Below are 24,688 nucleotides of genomic sequence, written 5' to 3'. Positions count from 1 at the left end.
GTGCTGTCCGTATTTTCTGCAGACCCATTGAAATGAATGGGTCCGAATCCTATCTGCAAAAAAAACTGAATGGACACGGAAACAAAAAAAGTTTGTGTGCATGCGGATGACAGGCCGAACTGGATGGACAAATGTCTTTTTTGGCCTTATGTACTATGTTACTATGTTACTATGTAGCCTTATTTAATGTAGCCTTATTTACGCTGTGTAAATATTAAGCAGCAATAATACGCTAGCTCCATAGAGTATCTTATAAATGCTACCTACCATATGCCAGCGATCAACATGATGGTGACGGAGCCGGCCACAGATATTGCTGTGAGGGAAGCATTGCGGTTACAGAGCTCCTCTAGAAGTGGCGACTCAGGCACTGTGATGTCAAGCACATCAGGAAGTGTAGGGCGAGGATGGTATGTTTCTATCGCCTGTTCCGATCCACTGATAACTAAATAAGGAAAACAATTATATTAATAGTTCATACCATGAAGAGAATTATAATGACTTTGTAGTGTATCTTATATATGAAATAATATTATATATATTTCAGAATTGTCTGTATCATGGCGGCTCAGTATCACTGTCAAAACCAAAAGTGGCTTGAAAATACGGAAGCGGCTTAAATGATAACTTTATAGATTTTTCCTTACAAATACTAATATAAAATAACCCCACATTATAGGTAACAGTTCAGATTTTCGAAACTATATCCTTTCTCACTAATTATAACCTATAAGCAGATATGAATCCCATGTATCTAAGGCCTCTTTCACACTTGCGTTGTCCGGATCCGTTGTGTACTCCATTTGCCAGGAGTGCCCGCCGGATCCGTAACACCGCAAGTGAACTGAAAGCATTTGAAGACGGATCAGTCTTCAAAATGCGTTCAGTGTTACTATGGCACCCAGGACACTATTAAAGTCCTGGTTGCCATAGTAGTAGTGGGGAGCGGGGGAGCAGTATACTTACCATCCGTGCGGCTCCCGGGACGCTCCAGAATGACGTCAGAGCGCCCCATGCACATGGATGACGTGATCCATGCGATCACGTCATCCATGCACATGGGGCGCCCTGACGTCACTCTGAAGCGCCCCGGGAGCCGCACGGACAGTAAGTATACTACTCCCCCGCTCCCCACTACACTTTACCATGGCAAACAGGACTTTAGTGTCCTGGCAGCCATGGTAACCATTCAGAAAAAGCTAAACGTTCCGGATCCGGCCTTGCGGCAAGTGTTCAGGATTTTTGACCAGAGCAAAAAGCGCAGCATGCTGCGGTATTTTCTCAGGCCAAAAAACGTTCCGCTCCGGAACTGAAGACATCCTGATGCATCTTGAACGGATTTCTCTCCATTCAGAATGCATGGGGATAATCCTGATCAGGATTCTTCCGGCATAGAGCCCCGACGACGGAACTCTATGCCGGAACAGAACAACGCAAGTGTGAAAGAGCCCTAAGTATTACCACCCAGCATTGTGCCAGTAATAATGTCCTCACCTGCCACATTGTAGGTGTTCTTACTCACTGGCACTTCAGAATCCAGGATGGTGGTACACGTGTACCGTCCGGAATCCCCCTTGAGTATGCCCTTGATCACTAAGTAGGGCTCCCGGGTGATTTTGGGTTCATGTTCACGATGCTAGAGAGATAATATAGAGAACTGTTAGAACCTCATATGTCACAATTAATTATAATTCATTGTCATTATTATTAGGAGAAAAATAGATAACATTACTGATGATAATTTGCTGACATGACATAACATGGGTAAATGCTGACATGGGTTAAATTCTGATAAAGGTTTTGGGTAATGAAGGAAAAGGTTTGAGAAGCGCTGCCTTAAAAGGGGTATTCCCATCACAATGATCACTGTTAAATCTCTTAATGATTTGACAGTGATAATTTTTCTAAATACATTTTATTACCCATTTCCCACCCTTTTTGAGAAAATAAGTCCCCTTTTACCTGATTGTTGTCTTTCGTCTCCCCTGGTTACGGCCACCTCTCCTGTCGAATATCGCCGGGCCGCGCTTGCGGAAGACTGAATATTCTCTCCCGGTCGGGCCGCACAATGTCCTGAACGAGCACGCCGCCGCGCATGCGCCATGATGACTTCTTCCTGGTCAGTATAGTACAGAGCCGCGAACGCGCACGCTGGCTCTGTACTATACAGCCAGGAATAAGTCACCATGGCGCATGCGCGGTGGCGTGCGCGTTCAGGACATTGCGCGGCCCGGCCGGGAGAAAAACTTTAGTCTTCTGCCCAAGACGTCACTCAAGCCCAGCCGAATCCAGGAAGTGGACGTCGCGATGGAAGAAGGTAAGTATGAAAACTGAAGATGGGAATACCCCTTTAATATGATGGTCATATAACTTATTAATAGAGTTGAGCGAACACCTGGATGTTCGGGTTCGAGAAGTTCGGCCGAACTTCCCGGAAATGTTCGGGTTCGGGATCCGAATCCGATCCGAACTTCGTCCCGAACCCGAACCCCATTGAAGTCAATGGGGACCCGAACTTTTCGGCACTAAAAAGGCTGTAAAACAGCCCAGGAAAGAGCTAGAGGGCTGCAAAAGGCAGCAACATGTAGGTAAATCCCCTGCAAACAAATGTGGATAGGGAAATGAATAAAAAAAAAAAAAAAAATGACACAATATCAATTGGACAGAGGTCCCATAGCAGAGAATCTGGTTTCACGTCAGCTGAGAATCAGTCTCTTCATGCCATAGCAAAGAATCTGGCTTCATGTCAGCACAGAATCAGTCTCTTCATGCCATAGCAGAGAATCTGGCTTCATGTCAGCACAGAATCTGGCTTCATGTCATAGCAGAGAATCAGGCTTCACGTCACCCACCACTGGAACAGGCCACTGTCACACATTTAGGCCCAGGCACCCAGTCAGAGGAGAGAGGTCCCGTAACAGAGAATCTGGCCTGATGTCAGCGCAGAATCTGTCTTCATGTCATAGCAGAGAATCAGGCTTTACGTCACCCACCACTGGAACAGGCCACTGTCACACATTTAGGCCCAGGCACCCAGTCAGAGGAGAGAGGTCCCGTAACAGAGAATCTGGCCTGATGTCAGCGCAGAATCTGTCTTCATGTCATAGCAGAGAATCAGGCTTCACGTCACCCACCACTGGAACAGGCCACTGTCACATATTTAGGCCCAGGCACCCAGGCAGAGGAGAGAGGTCGCGTAACAGAGAATCTGGCTTCATGTCAGCACAGAATAAGTCTTCATGTCATAGCAGAGAATCAGGCTTCACGTCACCCACCACTGGAACAGGCCACTGTCACACATTTAGGCCCCGGCACCCAGGCAGAGGAGAGAGGTCCCGTAACAGAGAATCTGGCCTTATGTCAGCGCAGAATCTGTCTTCATGTCATAGCAGAGAATCAAGCTTCACGTCACCCACCACTGGAACAGGCCACTGTCACACATTTAGGCCCAGGCACCCAGTCAGAGGAGAGAGGTCCCGTAACAGAGAATCTGGCCTTATGTCAGCGCAGAATCAGTCTTCATGTCATAGCAGAGAATCAGGCTTCACGTCACCCACCACTTGGAACAGGCCACTGTCACACATTTAGGCCCCGGCACCCAGACAGAGGAGAGCGGTCCCGTAACAGAGAATCTGGCCTTATGTCAGCGCAGAATCTGTATTCATGTCATAGCAGAGAATCAGGCTTCACGTCACCCACCACTGGAACAGGCCACTGTCACACATTTAGGCCCAGGCACCCAGGCAGAGGAGAGAGGTCCCATAACAGAGAATCTGGCCTTATGTCAGCGCAGAATCTGTCTTCATGTCATAGCAGAGAATCAGGCTTCACGTCACCCACCACTGGAACAGGCCACTGTCACACATTTAGGCCCAGGTACAAAGGCAGAGGAGAGAGGTCCCGTAACAGAGAATCTGGCCTTATGTCAGCGCAGAATCTGTCTTCATGTCATAGCAGAGAATCAGGCTTCACGTCACCCACCACTGGAACAGGCCACTGTCACACATTTAGGCCCTGGCACCCAGACAGAGGAGAGCGGTCCCGTAACAGAGAATCTGGCCTTATGTCAGCGCAGAATCTGTATTCATGTCATAGCAGAGAATCAGGCTTCACGTCACCCACCACTGGAACAGGCCACTGTCACACATTTAGGCCCAGGTACCCAGGCAGAGGAGAGAGGTCCCGTAACAGAGAATCTGGCCTGATGTCAGCGCAGAATCTGTCTTCATGTCATAGCAGAGAATCAGGCTTTACGTCACCCACCACTGGAACAGGCCACTGTCACACATTTAGGCCCAGGCACCCAGGCAGAAGAGAGAGGTCCCGTAACAGAGAATCTGGCCTGATGTCAGCACAGAATCTGTCTTCATGTCATAGCAGAGAATCAGGCTTCACGTCACCCACCACTGGAACAGGCCACTGTCACATATTTAGGCCCAGGCACCCAGGCAGAGGAGAGAGGTCGCGTAACAGAGAATCTGGCTTCATGTCAGCACAGAATAAGTCTTCATGTCATAGCAGAGAATCAGGCTTCACGTCACCCACCACTGGAACAGGCCACTGTCACACATTTAGGCCCCGGCACCCAGGCAGAGGAGAGAGGTCCCGTAACAGAGAATTTGGCCTGATGTCAGCACAGAATCTGTCTTCATGTCATAGCAGAGAATCAGGCTTCACGTCACCCACCACTGGAACAGGCCACTGTCACATATTTAGGCCCAGGCACCCAGGCAGAGGAGAGAGGTCGCGTAACAGAGAATCTGGCTTCATGTCAGCACAGAATAAGTCTTCATGTCATAGCAGAGAATCAGGCTTCACGTCACCCACCACTGGAACAGGCCACTGTCACACATTTAGGCCCCGGCACCCAGACAGAGGAGAGGTTCATTCAACTTTGGGTTGCCCCGCAATATAATGGTAAAATTAAATTAAAAATTATATTGAATGAGGAAGTGCCCTGGAGTAGAATAATATATTGTTAAGGGGAGGTAGTTAATATCTAATCTGCACAAGGGATGGACAGGTCCTGTGGGATCCATGCCTGGTTCATTTTTATGAACGTCAGCTTGTCCACATTGGCTGTAGACAGGCGGCTGCGTTTGTCTGTAATGACGCCCCCTGCCGTGCTGAATACACGTTCAGACAAAACGCTGGCCGCCGGGCAGGCCAGCACCTCCAAGGCATAAAAGGCTAGCTCTGGCCACGTGGACAATTTGGAGACCCAGAAGTTGAATGGGGCCGAACCATCAGTCAGTACGTGGAGGGGTGTGCACAGGTACTGTTCCACCATGTTAGTGAAATGTTGCCTCCTGCTAACACGTTCCGTATCAGGTGGTGGTGCACTTTTCCACATCTCTGCCATGCTAACCCTGCCCTCAGAAGAGCTGGCCGTGACACAGCTGCGTTGGCGACCTCTTGCTCCTCCTCTGCCTTCGCCTTGGGCTTCCACTTGTTCCCCTGTGACATTTTGGAATGCTCTCAGTAGCGCGTCTACCAACGTGCGTTTGTACTCGCGCATCTTCCTATCACGCTCCAGTGTAGGAAGTAAGGTGGGCACATTGTCTTTGTACCGGGGATCCAGCAAGGTGGCAACCCAGTAGTCCGCACACGTTAAAATGTGGGCAACTCTGCTGTCGTTGCGCAGGCACTGCAGCATGTAGTCGCTCATGTGTGCCAGGCTGCCCAGAGGTAAGGACAAGCTGTCCTCTGTGGGAGGCGTATCGTCATCGTCCTGTGTTTCCCCCCAGCCACGCACCAGTGATGGGCCCGAGCTGCTTTGGGTGCCACCCCGCTGTGAACATGCTTCATCCTCATCCTCCTCCACCTCCTCCTCGTCCTCCTCGTCCTCCAGTAGTGGGCCCTGTCTGGCCACATTTGTACCTGGCCTCTGGTGTTGCAAAAAACCTCCCTCTGAGTCACTTTGAAGAGACTGGCCTGAAAGTGTAGTGTACGGGGACTGTAATGCCCGTCACTACAAAAGTGTCACTTGGTGTGCTGTCGTCCCCCCTTAATTATGGGGAAGTTGGTATATGTCATCTTTATAAATTGTCATGTAATGTAATGCTATGTATTTCCCTGTTACTATTATACTTGCATGTACAGGCCTGCTAGGGGTGTCATTCCAGCTTCTAGTCACTAGAGGGAGCTAGAGAGCCCTAGTTTATATAAGGCCCAGTCAGGGAAGTGAGAGGGAGTCTAGTCTAAGTGTCTGTCTAAAGCTGCAGCCTGTAGTCTGAAGCTGGAGCTTAGACTATGTCAGAGACAAGTCCAGGCCTGAAGCCTGCGGACCAGGTCCCTGTAACCGGGTTCCGAATCCAAGGAGAAGGTTCCCCTCCTGAATATACAGTCATGTGAAAAAATTAGGACACCCTTTGAAAGCATGTGGTTTTTTGTAACATTTTTAATAAATGGTTATTTCATCTCCGTTTCAACAATACAGAGAGATTAAAGTAATCCGACTAAACAAAGAAAACTGAAGAAAAGTCTTTTCAAGATCTTCTGTAAATGTCATTCTACAAAAATGCCTATTCTAACTGAGGAAAAAGATAGGACACCCTTGCCCCTAATAGCGAGTGTTACCTCCTTTGGCTGAAATAACTGCAGTGAGACGGTTCTTGTAGCCATCTACCAGTCTTCGACATCGGTCTGAGGAAATTTTACCCCACTCCTCAATGCAGAACTTTTTCAGCTGTGAGATGTTTGAGGGGTTTCTTGCACGTACAGCCCTTTTCAAGTCACCCCACAGCATCTCAATGGGATTCAAATCTGGACTTTGACTTGGCCATTCCAGGACTCTCCATTTCTTCTTTTTCAGCCAATCTTTGGTTGATTTACTAGTATGTTTTGGGTCATTGTCATGTTGCATGGTCCAGTTCCGCTTCAGCTTTAATTTTCTAACTGATGGTCTCACATGTTCTTCAAGCACCTTCTGATACACAGTAGAATTCATCGTGGATTCTATGATGGTGAGCTGACCAGGTCCTGCTGCAGCAAAGCAGCCCCAAACCATGACACTTCCACCTCCATGCTTCACAGTTGGTATGAGGTTCTTTTCTTGGAATGCTGTGTTTGGTTTACGCCAAACATGTCCTCTGCTGTTGTGTCCAAATAATTCAATTTTGGACTCATCTGTCCAAAGAACATTATTCCAGAAGTCCTGGTCTTTGTCAACTTTATCTCTGGCAAATGTCAGTCTGGCCTCGATGTTTCTCTTGGAAAGCAAAGGTTTCCTCCTTGCACACCTCCCATGCAAGTTAAACTTGTACAGTCTCTTTCTGATTGTAGAGGCATGTACTTCTACATCAACAGTAGCCAGAGCCTGCTGTAGTTCTCGAGATGACACTTTAGGGTTTTTGGAGACCTCTTTTAGCATCTTGCGGTCTGCTCTTGGGGTGAACTTGCTGGGGCGACCAGTCCTGGGCATGTTGGCAGTTGTTTTGAAAGCCCTCCACTTGTAGACTATCTTCCGGACAGTGGAATGGCTGATTTCAAAATCTTTTGAGATCTTTTTAAATCCCTTCCCAGACTCATAGGCTGCTACAATCTTTTTTCTGAAGTCCTCTGACAGCTCTTTTGCTCTCACCATGGTGCTCACTCTCACTTCAACAGTCAGGAGCACACCAAACTAAATGTCTGAGGTTTAAATAGGGCAAGCCTTATTCAACATGCAGAGTAACGATCTACTAATTATGTGCACCTAGTGTGATATACCTGTGTGAGATCTGAGCCAATTTAAGAGGGAATACATGTGAGGGTGTCCTATCTTTTTCCTCAGTTAGAATAGGCATTTTTGTAGAATGACATTTACAGAAGATCTTGAAAAGACTTTTCTTCAGTTTTCTTTGTTTAGTTGGATTACTTTAATCTCTCTGTATTGTTGAAACGGAGATGAAATAACCATTTATTAAAAATGTTACAAAAAACCACATGCTTTCAAAGGGTGTCCTAATTTTTTCACATGACTGTATATATATGCAGAAGCAGGAAGACCACCGTTCAGAAGCTTCTAGAGTCTGAGGAAAGAGGGAGAGAGACAGAGGCAAAAGCGCAGAAAAGCAAGAGGTACTCAAGATAACAGAGGAGGTACTTTATAAAGCTAAAACCAAGGATATACGCCAAAGTTAAGGTATTGGGCCTTGGAGAAGATTTGCTATGTTCCAGGATCAGTCAGAGATAGAGTGCAAGCTCCTGTACTGCAAGTCCTGTGTGTTTAACACTCTGTAGTCACCTTGCTCAATCTGTATTGCCTGCATCAACCGCATTGAAAAATCGACTGTATGCAAAGGAACTGCGCTTCCGTAAATGTCTCTATATTTAAAACTACTAAAGTTGGAGTACTGTTTTAACATCACGGTGTTCCTCATTTATTCCTGCTATCAGCAAACGGCGTGCCACCGTTTAATTGGCACTGGCGTCACAAACATTTTCCTACCATCACCTGCCTATGCAGAGAGTCAGCCGTCTCAGGTTAGTGTCTATTGCACTACTACACCCAGGAACACATTTCTACACACAACTTGAGTGAGTACGCTGCAAAAGTGCTAAAAATGACCCCTCTTCCTCCTCTTCGTCCTGAGCCACCTCCTCTTCCATCATCGCCCTAAGTGTTTTCTCAAGGAGACATAGAAGTGGTATTGTAACGCTGATAACGGCGTCATCGCCACTGGCCATGTTGGTGGAGTACTCGAAACAGCGCAACAGGGCACACATGTCTCGCATGGAGGCCCAGTCATTGGTGGTGAAGTGTGTCTGATCCGCAGTGTGACTGACCCGTGCGTGCTGCAGCTGAAACTCCACTATGGCCTGCTGCTGCTCGCACAGTCTGTCCAGCATATGCAAGGTGGAGTTCCACCTGGTGGGTACGTCGCATATGAGGCGGTGAGCGGGAAGGCCGAAGTTACGCTGTAGCGCAGACAGGCGAGCAGCGGCAGGGTGTGAACGCCGGAAGCGCGAACAGACGGCCCGCACTTTATGCAGCAGCTCTGACATGTCAGGGTAGTTGCGAATGAACTTCTGCACCACCAAATTCAGCACATGCGCCAGGCAAGGGATGTGCGTCAAACCGGCTAGTCCCAGAGCTGCAACGAGATTTCGCCCATTATCGCACACCACCAGGCCGGGCTTGAGGCTCACCGGCAGCAACCACTCATCGGTCTGTTGTTTTATACCCCGCCACAACTCCTGTGCGGTGTGGGGCCTGTCCCCCAAACATATGAGTTTCAGAATGGCCTGCTGACGTTTACCCCGGGCTGTGCTGAAGTTGGTGGTGAAGGTGTGTGGCTGACTGGATGAGCAGGTGGAAGAAGAGGAGGAGGAAGCTGAGTAGGAGGAGGAGGAGACAGGAGGCAAAGAATGTTGCCCTGCGATCCTTGGCGGCGGAAGGACGTGCGCCAAACAGCTCTCCGCCTGGGGCCCAGCCGCCACTACATTTACCCAGTGTGCAGTTAGGGAGATATAGCGTCCCTGGCCGTGCTTACTGGTCCACGTATCTGTGGTTAGGTGGACCTTGCCACAGATGGCGTTGCGCAGTGCACACTTGATTTTATCGGACACTTGGTTGTGCAGGGAAGGCACGGCTCTCTTGGAGAAGTAGTGGCTGCTGGGAACAACATACTGTGGGACAGCAAGTGACATGAGCTGTTTGAAGCTGTGTGTGTCCACCAGCCTAAATGACAGCATTTCATAGGCCAGTAGTTTAGAAATGCTGGCATTCAGGGCCAGGGATCGAGGGTGGCTAGGTGGGAATTTACGCTTTCTCTCAAATGTTTGTGAGATGGAGAGCTGAACGCTGCCGTGTGACATGGTTGAGATGCTTGGTGACGCAGGTGGTGGTGTTGGTGGTACATCCCATGTTTGCTGGGCGGCAGGTGCCAACGTTCCTCCAGAGGCAGAGGAAGAGGCCGAGGCGGCGGCAGCAGCAGCAGAAGAGGCCGAGGCAGCAGCAGAAGAGGCCGAGGCGGCAGCAGCAGAAGAGGTAGCAGGGGGAGCCTGAGTGACTTCCTTGTTTTTAAGGTGTTTACTCCACTGCAGTTCATGCTTTGCATGCAGGTGCCTGGTCATGCAGGTTGTGCTAAGGTTCAGAACGTTAATGCCTCGCTTCAGGCTCTGATGGCACAGCGTGCAAACCACTCGGGTCTTGTCATCAGCACATTGTTTGAAGAAGTGCCATGCCAGGGAACTCCTTGAAGCTGCCTTTGGGGTGCTCGGTCCCAGATGGCGGCGGTCAGTAGCAGGCGGAGTCTCTTGGCGGCGGGTGTTCTGATTTTGCCCACTGCTCCCTCTTTTGCTACCAATCTGTCCACCAGCTGAAGCTCAACAGAAGATGGGTGCTGCAACAGGACGATGACCCAAAGCATAGAAGTAAATCAACAACAGAATGGCTTAAACAGAAGAAAATACGCCTTCTGGAGTGGCCCAGTCAGAGTCCTGACCTCAACCCGATTGAGATGCTGTGGCATGACCTCTAGAAAGCGATTCACACCAGACATCCCTAAAATATTGCTGAACTGAAACAGTTCTGTAAAGAGGAATGGTCAAGAATTACTCCTGACCGTTGTGCACGTCTTTTTCCTATTTGTAGTGGAGACCCGGTGGGGTTTTCTGCTGTTGTAGCCCATCCGCCTCAAGGTTGTGCGTGTTGTGGCTTCACAAATGCTTTGCTGCATACCTCAGTTGTAACGAGTGGTTATTTCAGTCAACGTTGCTCTTCTATCAGCTTGACTCAGTCGGCCCATTCTATTCTGACCTCTAGCATCCACAAGGCATTTTTGCCCACAGGACTGCCGCATACTGGATGTTTTTCCCTTTTCACACCAATCTTTGTAAACCTTAGAAATGGTTGTGCGTGAAAATCCCAGTAACTGAGCAGATTGTGAAATACTCAGACCGGCCCGTCTGGCACCAACAACCATGCCACGCTCGAAATTGCTTAAATCACCTTTCTTTCCCATTCTGACATTCAGTTTGGAGTTCAGGAGATTGTCTTGACCAGGACCACACCCCTAAATGCATTGAAGCAACTGCCATGTGATTGGTTGACTAGATAATTGCATTAATGAGAAATAGAACAGGTGTTCCTAATAATTCTTTAGGTGAGTGTATATAGGGTTGAGCGAACCCAAACTGTAAAGTTCGGGTTCATACTGAACTTTAGGATTTTTGGACCCTGGACCTGAACCCGAACATTTCAGTAAAAGTTCGGGTTCGGGTTCGTTGTTCGGCGATTTCTTGGTGGTTTTTGAAAGGCTGCAGAGCAGCCAATCAACCAGCGTTTAACTGTGTGACCTTAGGAGCCATCACAGCCATGCCTACTAATGGCATGGCTGTGATTGGCCAGTGCAGCATGTGACCCAGCCTCTATATAAGCTGGCGTCACATAGCGCTGCACGTCACTCTGCTGTTACTAGTGTAGGGAGAGGATGCTGCTGGTGATTTCAGGGAGAGAATAGGACAGAATCTGTGATCAGAACTCCAATATAACTTACTGTGAATTTAGTTGTGTGGGTGCAGTGCACAGTCTTTTTACCCTGCCCTGAGTCCAGTGACAGAAAAAAATTACTTTTTTTCCGTCTGTTAGGTGGGCGGCAGCGGTGACTATTTTATGTAAGCTCAGTGCACCAGCACTGCATCTGAGCTTTTGTGACATTCAAATCCAAGCTTGAAATACTGCACTAATAATCTGTTGTTTTTTTAAAACGTTTTTGACAATATACAACATCTGGTGCATTTGCAGGATTAGTCAGTGTTCAATTTAAGCTAGAAATACAGCCATAATTTTCTAGATTTTTACAAACACCCTTTTTTTTGCAAAATACACTATTTTACAGCCCTTGATGCATCTGCACGTGTGTAATTCAAGCGTTATATACAGTTTTCATATTCTGTTACTAAAAAACACACTTTTTGGGCAATATCCAACATCTGGATTAGGTAGTGTGCAATTTAAGCTAGAAATACAGCCATCATTTTCTGGGTTTTTAAAAACCTTTTTTTGCAAAATACACAATTTTACAGCCCTTGCAGCATCAGCACGTGTGAAATTCAAGGGTTATATACTGCTGTCATATTCAGTTATTAAACAAACACCCTTTTTAAGCAAAAAAGTTAATTTTGCAGTCTTTGCTGAATATGTCATTGTGAGATACACACTTTAGATTCTGTGGTTATATTCAGTTATTTTAAAAACAGCAATTTTGTGCTCAAAACTTAAATTCCGGACTAGTCTGGATCAGTACGTGTGAGATACACCCTTTAGATATGGTGGTTCTATTCAATAATTTGAAAAACAGCCATTTTGGGCAAAAAAATTTAATTGCGGCCTAGTCTGGATCAGGACGTGTGAGATACACTAAAGTGGTTATAATCATTTTTTTGAAAAACACAGATTTTGGGCAAAAATCTTTAATTGCGGCCTAGTCTGCATCTGTACGTGTGAGATACACCCTTTAGACATTGTGGCTATATTCTTCTATTAATAAAACACCCTTTTTGGGCAAAATACACAATTCTACAGCCCTTGCAGCATCAGCACGTGTGAAATTCAAGTGTTATATACTGCTGTCATATTCAGTTATTAAACAAACACCCATTTTGGGCCAAAAACTTCATTTTGCAGCCTTTGCCTGATATGTCATTGTGAGATACACCCTTTAGATACTGTGGTTCTATTCAGATATTTGCAAAACAGCCATTTTGTGCAAAAAACGTAAATTCCGGCCTAGTCTGAATCAGGATGTGTGAGATACACCCTTTATATTCTTCTATTAATAAAACACCCTTTTTGGGCAAAAAACTTTAATTGTGGCCTAGTCTGGACCTGTACGTGTGAGATACAACCTTTACATACTGTGGTTCTATTCTGCTATTAATTAAACACCCATTTAGGGCAAGATCCTAAATTTGACAAATCTGAGGAGAGCGTCAAATAAGGGCTGTGGCCCAGGTCGTGGTGCTGCTGGTGGAGCTCCTGTTGCAGGGAGAGGACGTGGTCGATCTGTGCCTGCTACACGCACAAGTGAAACCCCTTCCTCAGGTGCGAGTAGGTGACAGAACCTGCAGCGGTATTTGGTCGGGCCTAATGTGGCTCTACAAATGGTGAGGCCAGAACTAGTACAGGCGATAGTTGATTGGGTTGCTGACAGTGCCTCCAGTTCCTTCACACTGTCTCCCACCCAGTCTCCTGCTGAAAGATCAGAGTTGGCACCTGCAGCCGATGTCCATCAGTCTTTCACCTAACCCCCTTGCAAATCAGCCAAGCAGTCTGAGCCCCAAGTCATGCAGCAGTCTCTTCTGCTTTTTGAAGCAGGGTTTCCCAGGTCCATCCACCTAGCCCTGCCCCAGAAGTGGAAGAGATTGAGTGCATTGATGCCCAACCACTTATGTTTCAAGATGAGTACATGGGAAGACCATCGCAGCACGAGACACAGGTGCCAACTGCTGGTGCTTTTGAAAGTGTGCAGACTGACAAGGAGGGCAGGGGTGAAGACTGGGTGGAAGATGATGTGGAGGACGATGAGATACTCGACCCCACATGGAATCAAGGTCATGCGAGTGACCTATGTAGTTCGGAGGAAGAGGCAGTGGTCGCACAGAGCCACCAGCACAGCAGAAGAGGGAGCAGGGTGAAAAAGCGGAGCGGCCGTCCCCTAGACAGTACGCCTGCTACTGCCCACCGCAGCAAGGGACCGAGCATACCAAAGCCAGCTCCAAGGAGTTCCCTGGCTTGGCAGTTCTTCAGACAATGTGCTGACGACAAGACACGAGTGGTTTGCACGCTGTGCAATCAGAGCCTGAAGCGAGGCATAAATGTTCTCAACCTGAGCACAACCTGCATGACCAGGCATTTAAGTGCAAAGCACGAGCTGCAGTGGAGTAGACACCTCAAAAACCAAGAAAGGTCTCCTCCTGCTTCCTCTTCTGCTGCAGTCTCGGCCTCTTAATTCACCTCTGGAGTGACAGTGCCACCTGCAACCCCGCAAACAGAGGATCTGCCAGCAACACCACCACCTGGGTCACCAAGCATCTCCACAATGTCCCACAGAAGCGTTCAGCTCTCCATCTCCCAAACACTGGGGCGGAAGAGGAAGTACCCCCCTACCCACCCGCGATCCCTGGCCCTGAATACCAAAATGACTGTCCTTTGAAATGCTGTCATTTCGTCTGGTGGAGATGGAGAGTTTTAAAAGCCTTATGGCGGTGGCTGTCCCACAGTACGTCGTGCCCAGCCGCCACTACTTTTCCAGGAATGCCATCCCTTCCCTAGACAACCAAGTGGGGGACAAAATCAGATGTGCAATGCGCAACGCCATCTGTAGCAAGGTCCACCTAAGTACAGATACGTAGACCAGTAAGCACGGTCAGGGACGTTATATCTCCATAAAAACACACTGGGTAAATACAGTGGCGGCTGGGCCTGAGGCGGATAGCAGTTTGGCACATGTCCTTCCACCACCGAGGATTGCAGGGCGCTGCAGTTTGCCTCCTGTTGCTTCCTCCTCCTACTCCGTTTCCTCATCCTCTACCGGCTCCTCATTCGGTCAGTGTAACACCTTCACCACCAATTTCAGCACAGCCAGGGGTAAACGACAGCAGGCAGTTTTAAAACTTATCTGTTTGGAGGACAAACCCCACACCGCGCAGGAGCTGTGGACGGGCCTTGAACAACAGACCGATTAGTGGTTGGTGCCAGTGAGCTTCAAGCCCAGCCTGGTGGTGTGCGATAATGGGCGAAATCTCGTAGCAGCTCTGGGACTAGCCGGTTTGACGAACATCCCTTGCCTGGCGCATGTGCTGAATTTGGTGGTGCAGAGGTTCCTGAAAAATTACCCCGATATGTCAGAGCTGCTGCATAAAGTGCGGGCCGTCTGGGCGCGCCTTCGGCGTTCTCACCCTGCTGCTCACCTGTCAGCGCTGCAGAGTCACTTCGGCCTTCCCGCTCATCGCCTTATATGCGACGTGCCCACAAGGTGGAACTCCACCTTGCAAATGCTGGCCAGACTGTGCGAGCAGCAGCAGGCGATAGTGGAGTTTCAGCTGCAGCACGCACGGGTGAGTCGCTCGCCGGAACAGCACCACTTCACCACCAATGACTGGGCCTCCATGCGAGACCTGTGTTCCTTGTTGCGCTGTTTTGAGTACTCCACCAACATGGCCAGTGCCAAAAACACCGTTCTCAGCGTTACTATCCCAGTTCTATGCCTCCTTGAAAAAACGCTGATGGCGATGATGGAAGAGGATGTCGCACAGGAGGAGGAGGAAGAGGGATCATGTCATAGGGTTTCCCGCCAGTCATTCACAAGTGGCTTCGAGGGTAGGTTCCTGCACCCACAAACCCAAGGTACACAATTGTCCAGCCAGGGCACAGTTCTGGAGGATGACGAGGTGGAGGATAAGGAGATGGAGGAGGAGGAACCGTGTTCACAGCAGGGTGGCACCCAAACCAGCTCATGGCCATCACTGGTGCGTGGCTGGGGGAATACAGAGAACACAGACGATACACCTCCCACAGAGGACAGCTTTTTGCTGCTTCTGGCCAGCCTGGCACACATGAGCGATTACATGCTGCAGTGTCTCCGCAACGACTGCCGAGTTGCCCACATTCTAACTTGTGCTGATTACTGGGTGGCCACGCTCCTGGATCCCTGTTACAAGGACAACGTACCGTCCTTAATTCCGTCACTGGAACATGATCGTAAGATGCGCGAGTACAAGCGCACACTGGTAGACGCGCTGCTGGTGGCATTCCCACAAGACAGCGGGGCACAGTGGAAGCACAAGGCGAAGGAAGAGGTCGCCAAAGCAGCTGGGGCACCACCAGCACTTTAGAAGGCAAGATTAACATGGCCGAAATGTGGAAAAGCTTTGTCAGCACGCCACAACAACCAGCACCACCAGCTGATATCGAATGTCTTAGCAGGAGGCAGCATTTCAGCAACATGGTGGAGCAGTATGTGTGCACACACGTACACGTATTGAATGACGAGTCTTCCCCCTTTAACTTCTGGGTCTCCAAATTGGACACATGGCCTGAGCTTGCCCTTTACGCCTTGGAGGTGCTAGCCTGCCCTGCAGCTAGTGTATTGGCTGAACGTGTGTTTAGCATGGCAGGGGGTGTTATCACAGACAAGCGCAGCCGCCTGTCCACAGCCAATGTGGACAAGCTCACGTTCATTAAAATGAACCAGGCATGGATCCCACAGGACTAGTCCATACCTTGTGAAGAATAGACATGTATACCGGCCTTAACCAGCCATTGTTATAGTACAGCGCAATTGCTCATTGTTGTATTTTGGATATTTAACACTCTTTTGGAGTGTACCCTAATTATAAAAAAAACTATTGAAACCAGTGTTGGCTACCTCGTCCTCCTCCACCACCACTTTCACCTACACCGCTACGTTCACCGCCTCCTCAAACTCCTACTCCATATGGACCTCCACCTCATAAATCAAGTTTATTTTTTAAATTTGTACGTATTTTATTCTATGTCATTTCACTAATTATTCCATTTTCTGGTGAAATTCACCAATTTTTGGCTGTGATATACCCCTGCTCTACCTAGTAGACAGGTAACATTTCACTAATTTGTGTGTTACATATTCGGTTGTAATTCACCATTTTGTGGGTGTGATATACCACTGCTATACCTAGTAGACAGGTAAAAAAAAAACATGAATTTGTCTGTTACATATTCGGGTGAAATTCACAAATTTTTGGGTGTGATATACCCCTGCTCTACCTAGTAGACAGGTAACATTTCACTAATTTGTCTGTTACATATTCGGGTGAAATTCACCACTTTTTGGGTGTGATATACACCGGCTGTACCTAGTAGACAGGTAAAAACATTTCACTAATTTGTCTGTTACATATTCGGGTGAAATTCGCCAATTTTTGGGTGTGTTATACCCCGGCTGTACCTAGTAGACAGGTAAAAACATTTCACTAATTTGTCTGTTACATTTTTGGGTGAAATTCACCAATTTTTGGCTGTGATATACCACTGCTATACCAAGTAGACAGGTTAATAAATTTCACAAATTTTTCAGTTACATTCTTAGGTGACATTTTACCATTTTTGCTGTGAATAAACCCCTGTTCTGCATAGGTGACAGGGACCGAATTTTTTAAAAATAATCTGTTCCATTGGTGGGTGACATTAACCCATTTCTGGCAATGAAAAACCCCTGCTCTGCATAGGTGACAGGTAATAAAATTTGTAAAATTTGTCTTTAATTGGCCCTTTCATTCGAATCTACTGCTTAAATAATTTGTCCCACAATTCAGCTCGATCACATTGCAGCCATTGACCTCCCTTGGATATGGTCTCCCTTTCTCACGCTTCCTCTCCGGCGTGGAACCCTGGTTCCCCGCTAACCGTGATCAACATGGTAGGCGAAGAAAATAACATTGAAAATTGATAGAGCAGATATCCAATTGGATCGTGGACATCACGGGACTTGCGACATGGTGGAGCAGTATGTGTGCACACGCCTACACGTACTGACTGATGGGTCTGCCCCCTTCAACTTCTGGGTCTACAAATTGGGCATATGGCCTGAGCTTGCCCTTTACGCCTTGGAGGTGATAGCCTGCCCTGCAGCCAGTGTATTGTCTGAACGTTTGTTTAGCATGGCTGGAGGGAGTTATAAGAGAGAAAGAAAGTATGAGGGTCAGACAAATCTATTGAAGGGAATTCCACTAGATCTGAAAAACTTGAGGCGCCTCGGGTTTATAGGAGTGGGGTGGAAAGAAAGTTGGGTGCTAGGTACTAGAGGCTGCTCCGGGTTTAGTCAGGTGGACAAGGGTGTCTGCCTGTATAAAATATGGTAGTATGCCAAAATAGGGGGACTGGTGGGTGGAGAACCCTCTAGGTCTCACCTGTTTCTGAATAAAACCCTTTTGGGCGCCAGTAGTGGTTGATTGATAATGGTGGTTTAGCAAGTTAAGTATGTAATAGGTTTTGCATCAGCTTTATATTTGTAAAAAAGGAGTGAAGGTAAAGGGATGTATATAGAGATATCAATGTGTAGGATAAAAATTTATAAATATACACACACATGTAAAAAATCTGCATAAGAGATCAAATGATTGTGCACATATATAAATATATAAATTCTGCTGAAAGGATAAAAAGGATAAAAATTGTACACATAGGTAGGATCACTGCATACCGTCTCGAGTGCCTGAGAGACCGTGTTCTGCAGTATCGTACACAATATAGTGTGGTACAGTTTAGGCAAATCAATAGGTAAAACAATTTTTGTTTAAAAGGATACCAATACATATATTAATGTGGTATCGTAGGTAAATTACTCACTTCACGAGGGGGGCGGTTTTCCAGGATAAGCATAATATACCTGTAAACCGAGTACCCCCCCAGCCTGGATCGCTTCTAGAGTTTTAACGGATGAAGGCAGCCAATCACACGGGTGCTTCTCTTCAAAGGTCTTTATTGCATGTACATATATATCCGGCTCAACGCGTTTCGGGACAGGCACGTCCCTTCATCAGGAGCAATAGTGTCCCTGCGTACGGTCACAGGTATTTATACCCTAAATGTCCTATTGAAATGTTTGTTAAAATGGCCACTAATTGGCAGAAGGGCGCCAAAAAATGAAAAAACGGCGCCAAAATTGTGTTGGGGGACCGCCCATGTGTGGTAAAGGACGTTTTTAGCCGATCTGTGCGGCCGGCCGGAAGAGGGAGTGTCCGGCTGCGCTTTTTTCGCATGACCGGAAGTTGGTGCGTTCCAAGCTGGAGCGCATTGTAGCTTCCGGGCGTAGCGGCGCCTGAAGTATATCGGGGGACCGCCCATGTGAGCTAGAGGGCGTCTCTCGCCGATCTGTGTAGCCGGCCGGAAGGAGGAGTGTGTCCGGCTGCGCTTTTGCGCATGACCGGAAGTTGGTGCGTTTCAAGCTGGAACGCATTATGGCGTCCAGTCTGGTGATGGTTTCCTTGATGTCTTTCTAGGGGTGGTGTATATATCCGGAAGTTCGGCTTCCAAGCTGGAACGCATATGGGGCTTCCGGTTTTAGCGATCTTTACTTTCTCTACTTTTTGCTGTTTAGGCTATCTGGTCAGATCAAGCTTCATGATTAGGGGGCATTGTGTATAGTGGGGTGGAATCCTCTCTGGGGTATATAGACAGGGCTTTTAAGTATCATAAGAAGATTTATAAATAAATGAGAAATATTTCCAAAAATATTTAAAAAAGTATTAAAAAAATATTTTAAAAAGTTGAGAGATATAAATATAAAAACCGCCCCTAGAAAGACATCAAGGAAACCATCACCAGACCGGATGCCACAATGCGTTCCAGCTTGGAACGCACCAACTTCCGGTCATGCGCAAAAGCGCAGCCGGACACACTCCTCCTTCCGGCCGGCTACACAGATCGGCGAGAGACGCCCTCTAGCTCACATTGGCGGTCCCCCGATATACTTCAGGCGCTGCTACGCCCGGAAGCTACAATGCGCTCCAGCTTGGAACGCACCAACTTCCGGTCATGCGGAAAAAGCGCAGCCGGGCACTCCCCCTTCCGGCCGGCCGCACAGATCGGCTAAAAACGCCCTTTACCACACATGGGCGGTCCCCCAACACAATTTTGGCACCGGTTTTTCATTTTTTGGTGCCCTTCTGCCAATTAGTGGCCATTTTAACAAACATTTCAATAGGACATTTAGGGTATAAATACCTGTGACCATACACAGGGACACTATTGCTCCTGATGAAGGGACGTACCTGTCCCGAAACGCGTTGAGCCGGATATATATGTACATGCAATAAAGACCTTTGAAGAGAAGCACCCGTGTGATTGGCTGCCTTCATCCGTTAAAACTCTAGAAGCGATCCAGGCTGGGGGGGTACTCGGTTTACAGGTATATTATGCTTATCCTGGTAAACCGCCCCCCTCGTGAATTGAGTAATTTACCTACGATACCACATTAATATATGTATTGGTATCCTTTTAAACAAAAATTGTTTTACCTATTGATTTGCCTAAACTGTACCACACTATATTGTGTACGATACTGCAGAACACGGTCTCTCAGGCACTCGAGACGGTATGCAGTGATCCTACCTATGTGTACAATTTTTATCCTTTTTATCCTTTCAGCAGAATTTATATATTTATATACAGTACAGAGTTTGGACACACCTTCTCATTCAAAGAGTTTTCTTTATTTTCATGACTATGAAGGCATCAAAACTATGAATTAACACATGTGGAATTATATACATAACAAACAAATGTGAAACAACTGAAAATATGTCATATTCTAGGTTCTTCAAAGTAGCCACCTTTTGCTTTGATGAGATTCAAGAGGTAGTCCCCTGAAATGGTCTTCCAACAGTCTTGAAGGAGTTCCCAGAGATGCTTAGCACTTGTTGGCCCTTTTGCCTTCACTCTGCGGTCCAGCTCACCCCAAACCATCTCGATTGGGTTCAGGTCCGGTGACTGTGGAGGCCAGGTCATCTGGCGCAGCACCCCATCACTCTCCTTCATGGTCAAATAGCCCTTACTTTCAAAGTTTTCCCAATTTTTCGGCTGACTGACTCATTTCTTAAAGTAATGATGGCCACTCGTTTTTCTTTACTTAGCTGCTTTTTTCTTGCCATAATACTAATTCTAACAGTCTATTCAGTAGGACTATCAGCTGTGTATCCACCTCACTTCTCCTCAACGCAACTGATGGTCCCAACCCTATTTATAAGGCAAGAAATCCCACTTATTAAACCTGACAGGGCACACCTGTGAAGTGAAAACCATTTCAGGGGACTACCTCTTGAAGCTCATCAAGAGAATGCCAAGAGTGTGCAAAGCAGTAATCAAAGCAAAAGGTGGCTACTTTGAAGAACCTAGAATATGACATATTTTCAGTTGTTTCACACTTGTTTGTTATGTATATAATTCCACATGTGTTAATTAATGCTTTTGATGCCTTCAGTGTGAATCTACAATTTTCATAGTCATGAAAATAAAGAAAAAATTTTGAATGAGAAGGTGTGTCCAAACTTTTGGTCTGTACTGTATGTGCACAATCATTTGATCTCTTATGCAGATTTTTTACATGTGTGTGTATATTTATAAATTTTTATCCTACACATTGATATCTCTATATACATCCCTTTACCTTCACTCCTTTTTTACAAATATAAAGCTGATGCAAAACCTATTACATACTTAACTTGCTAAACCACCATTATCAATCAACCACTACTGGCGCCCAAAAGGGTTTTATTCAGAAATAGGTGAGACCTGGAGTGTTCTCCACCCACCAGTCCCCCTATTTTGGCATACTACCATGGAGGGGGTTATAACAGGTTATATTTCCCAATGTTTTGGGGGTGTACCCTAATTTAAACCAAAAAACTGTGTTGGCTATCTCCTTCTCCTGCACCGCCGCTTCCACGTACATCGTATGTATTTTACGTTATTTGAAGTCATTTCCCTATCCACATTTGTTTGCAGAGCACTTGCCATGCTCTTAACCACATTTTACTGCCATTTGCAGCCCTCTAGCCCTTTCCATTACTTTTTTACTTCCATTTTAGTGCTCAAAAGTTCGAGTCTACTATAGAGTGAAAGAGCGCACTCCTTTTACACCATCGTCAGCTAATTCCACAGAGATTTCTACAGAACCTGTTCTGTTACATGCTGAGAAGTATTGGCCCCCTGACAGAGTGGAGAGGGTGGAGAGTATGTTTGTGTTGACGTCACTGGTTATGTTGCACTTCTTCTCATCCGTCATAAGAACAACTCCCAAAAACGGATCCTGTCTTTTGAGCATCCTCCTTCACATGGTCAGCATTTGCTCAGTAATCCATCAGTATTGCTAAGGCTAAAAAAAAAGACAGGAGTGAATCCAAAACAGAGATGACACGTTAATGGAATATTATCATGTCTTCTGTGTTTTGTACCCACTCCTGGTTTTGGTTTCCAAATCATGATCCAATCTTGATGCAAAAGAGGGACCATGTGATACAGACCTTACGGCTGCTCCAAAGACAGGATCCGTTGTGTTTTTTATTTTTCTGTCCTTCTGACAGATCAAAAGAAGGGTAAAATAAAGGATGTCAACAAGGCCAAACAGGGACAATGGTGGCTCTGTCATAGAGTGGGGAGAGTGGCAACAGCATGAGGAGTCAACACAGTGGCCCAGTGACAGAGTGGGGAGGTTGATACAGCATGAAGAGTCAAAACAGTTGCCCAGTCACAGACTGGTGAGGGTGTCAACAGCATAAGGAGTAAACACAGTGGCCCAGTGACAGAGTGGTGAGGTGACAACAGCATGAGGTGTTAACACAGTGTCCCAATCACAGAGTGGTGAGGTGGCAACAGCATGAGGAGACAACACAGTGGCCCAATGACAGAGTGGTGAGGTGGCAACAGCATGAGGAGTCAACACAGTGTCCCAGTTACAGAGTCGTGAGGTGACTACACCATGAGGAGTCAACACAGTGTCCCAGAGTGTTGAGGTGGCAACAGCATGAGGAGTGAACACACAGGGACTCTTTCTAGCCACAGTAGTGATGGAAAAGTTGTTTCAAGGGGACTAACACCAGGATTGTGGCATGCCGGAGGGGGATCCATGGCAAAACTTCCATGGAAAATTATGTAGTTGACGCAGAGTTGGATTTTAATCCATAAAGGGCATAAATCACCTAACAATCCAAATTTCTTTTGAACAACGTGGTTTAAAACATCCAGTGTGTGTATACGATCATGTATGATGTTGTATCGATCAGGTAGTGTAAGGGTTACGCCCACTTCACATACATTGACAGACCAAACTCCCCTTTTAATGCACCGCAAACAACTGCAAACAGTCCATTTGCCCAACCGCAAACTCCCCATTTGTTCAAGGCTGGATACCATGATTATATAACAGAAAAATATTAAATAGAATTTTTATTTATCTGTGAGGTATTTGTGAGTGAATGACACCCTGTAACAGTATAAGTGGAAGTCTAGCCACTAGCCAGTGGCCACAATACAGTCTGTGTGGGCCTGACACACACGGGCTTGCAAATGGGATTAGATCACAAAAAAAAAATGTAATAGAATTTTTTTTTATCTGCAAGGTATTTGTGAGTAAATGACACCCTGTAACGGTATAAGTGGAGGTCTAGCCACTAGCCAGTGGCCACAATACAGTCTGTGTGGGCCTGACACACACAGGCTTGCAAATGGGATTAGATCACATAAAAAAATTAAATAGAATATTTTTTTATCTGCGAGGTATTTGTGATTAAATGACACCCTGTAACCCTGTAACCCTGTCCTTACAGCAAATGAGTCTGTGGACACAGAACACTGCCCTAGCTAACGCTTTCCCTATTGAATCAGCAGCAGCAGCACTTAACCTTCTCTCACAGAGAATGCTGCTTCCGAATGAATCTAAAATGGATGCTGTCCGGCAGGTGGGAGGGTCTGGGAGGGAGGGTCTGCTGCTGATTGGCTGGAATGTGTCTGCTGACTGTGAGGTACACGGTCAAAGTTTACTCAATGATGATGTATAGGGGGCGGACCGAACATTGCATATGTTCGCCCACCGCGGCGAACGCGAACAAGCTATGTTCGCCGGGAACTATTCGCCGTCGAACTATTCGGGCCATCTCTAATGTATGTATGTGTGTATATATATAGAAAAAAATGGAAAAGCAGCACTCCGGTCTTCAAGTGAAAAAAAGTGCATCGGAGTGCTGCCTTTCCATTTTTTTCTACATATATAATATATATATAGTTATATGTATATATACATATACTGTGTGTGTGTGTATATATATATATATATATAGATATATATAACACAAAAGAATGAGGCAGAACTCCTCCAGACGTCAGGTGAAAGAAATAGTGGATCCTTTATTCCCCTCTGCAACGCTCAATTCGGTCTTTATCAAGCATAGTTCAAGGTGTCATACAAGGGTATATATACCCAGAGTGCATAGTGGCAATACAAGTGATGATTATTCAATTACAAAGATACATATACATAAAAATAACTCCAAAATAGCAAGAAATGTCACCATAATAGAAGTGACCTGGCAGTGATACAATACATATTGTGCAAGTGATGTAAATCAATAATATCCATAATCATATCATTGCTATAGCATAAATACTGTAAATAGGGCTCATTATGCCAGTGATACACCACATGTGAAAACGTGTTAATAGTAATCATGATAAAACCATTAAATAAACCTCACACAGCGGTAGACGGCGCCAAAATCCACGTCCTCCAGAACCAACTGCGCATGTCACAAACACCTAGCAACGCCACCCAAACAAACTAAGTCAGGAGACGTCACGCCGGTCATGGGATCGATCACCTGATCAACCACATGACCACCGCAACCATCGCGAGACCCGTCAGAGAGCGGCGCTGGACAACGTCACAACGGCGGGGGAGCGACAAGCATCGACGGGCCATCAGCGTCAGCTAACTGGCGTCGTTGCCCCAGCAACCACTAGCACACCCCCGCAGGCAAGTCGCGTCCAAGCCAGGGAGAAAGGACAGACGCAGCCGGAACAAACAGGGAGTGGGAGAAACAGTGGGCACAACCCAATTCAGTAATAAAGAGACTAGAGAAATGGATGTCTGGATCAAAAATACACAATTTGATATATAAAGACCCAAGGTCGTTGTGTTCAGGATGAGAACAAGAGTGAACGTGGTAT

Source organism: Bufo bufo, chromosome 5 (assembly GCF_905171765.1).
Source record: "Bufo bufo chromosome 5, aBufBuf1.1, whole genome shotgun sequence".
Classification (NCBI taxonomy): domain Eukaryota; kingdom Metazoa; phylum Chordata; class Amphibia; order Anura; family Bufonidae; genus Bufo; species Bufo bufo.
Note: the sequence above shows the minus strand (reverse complement) of the source record.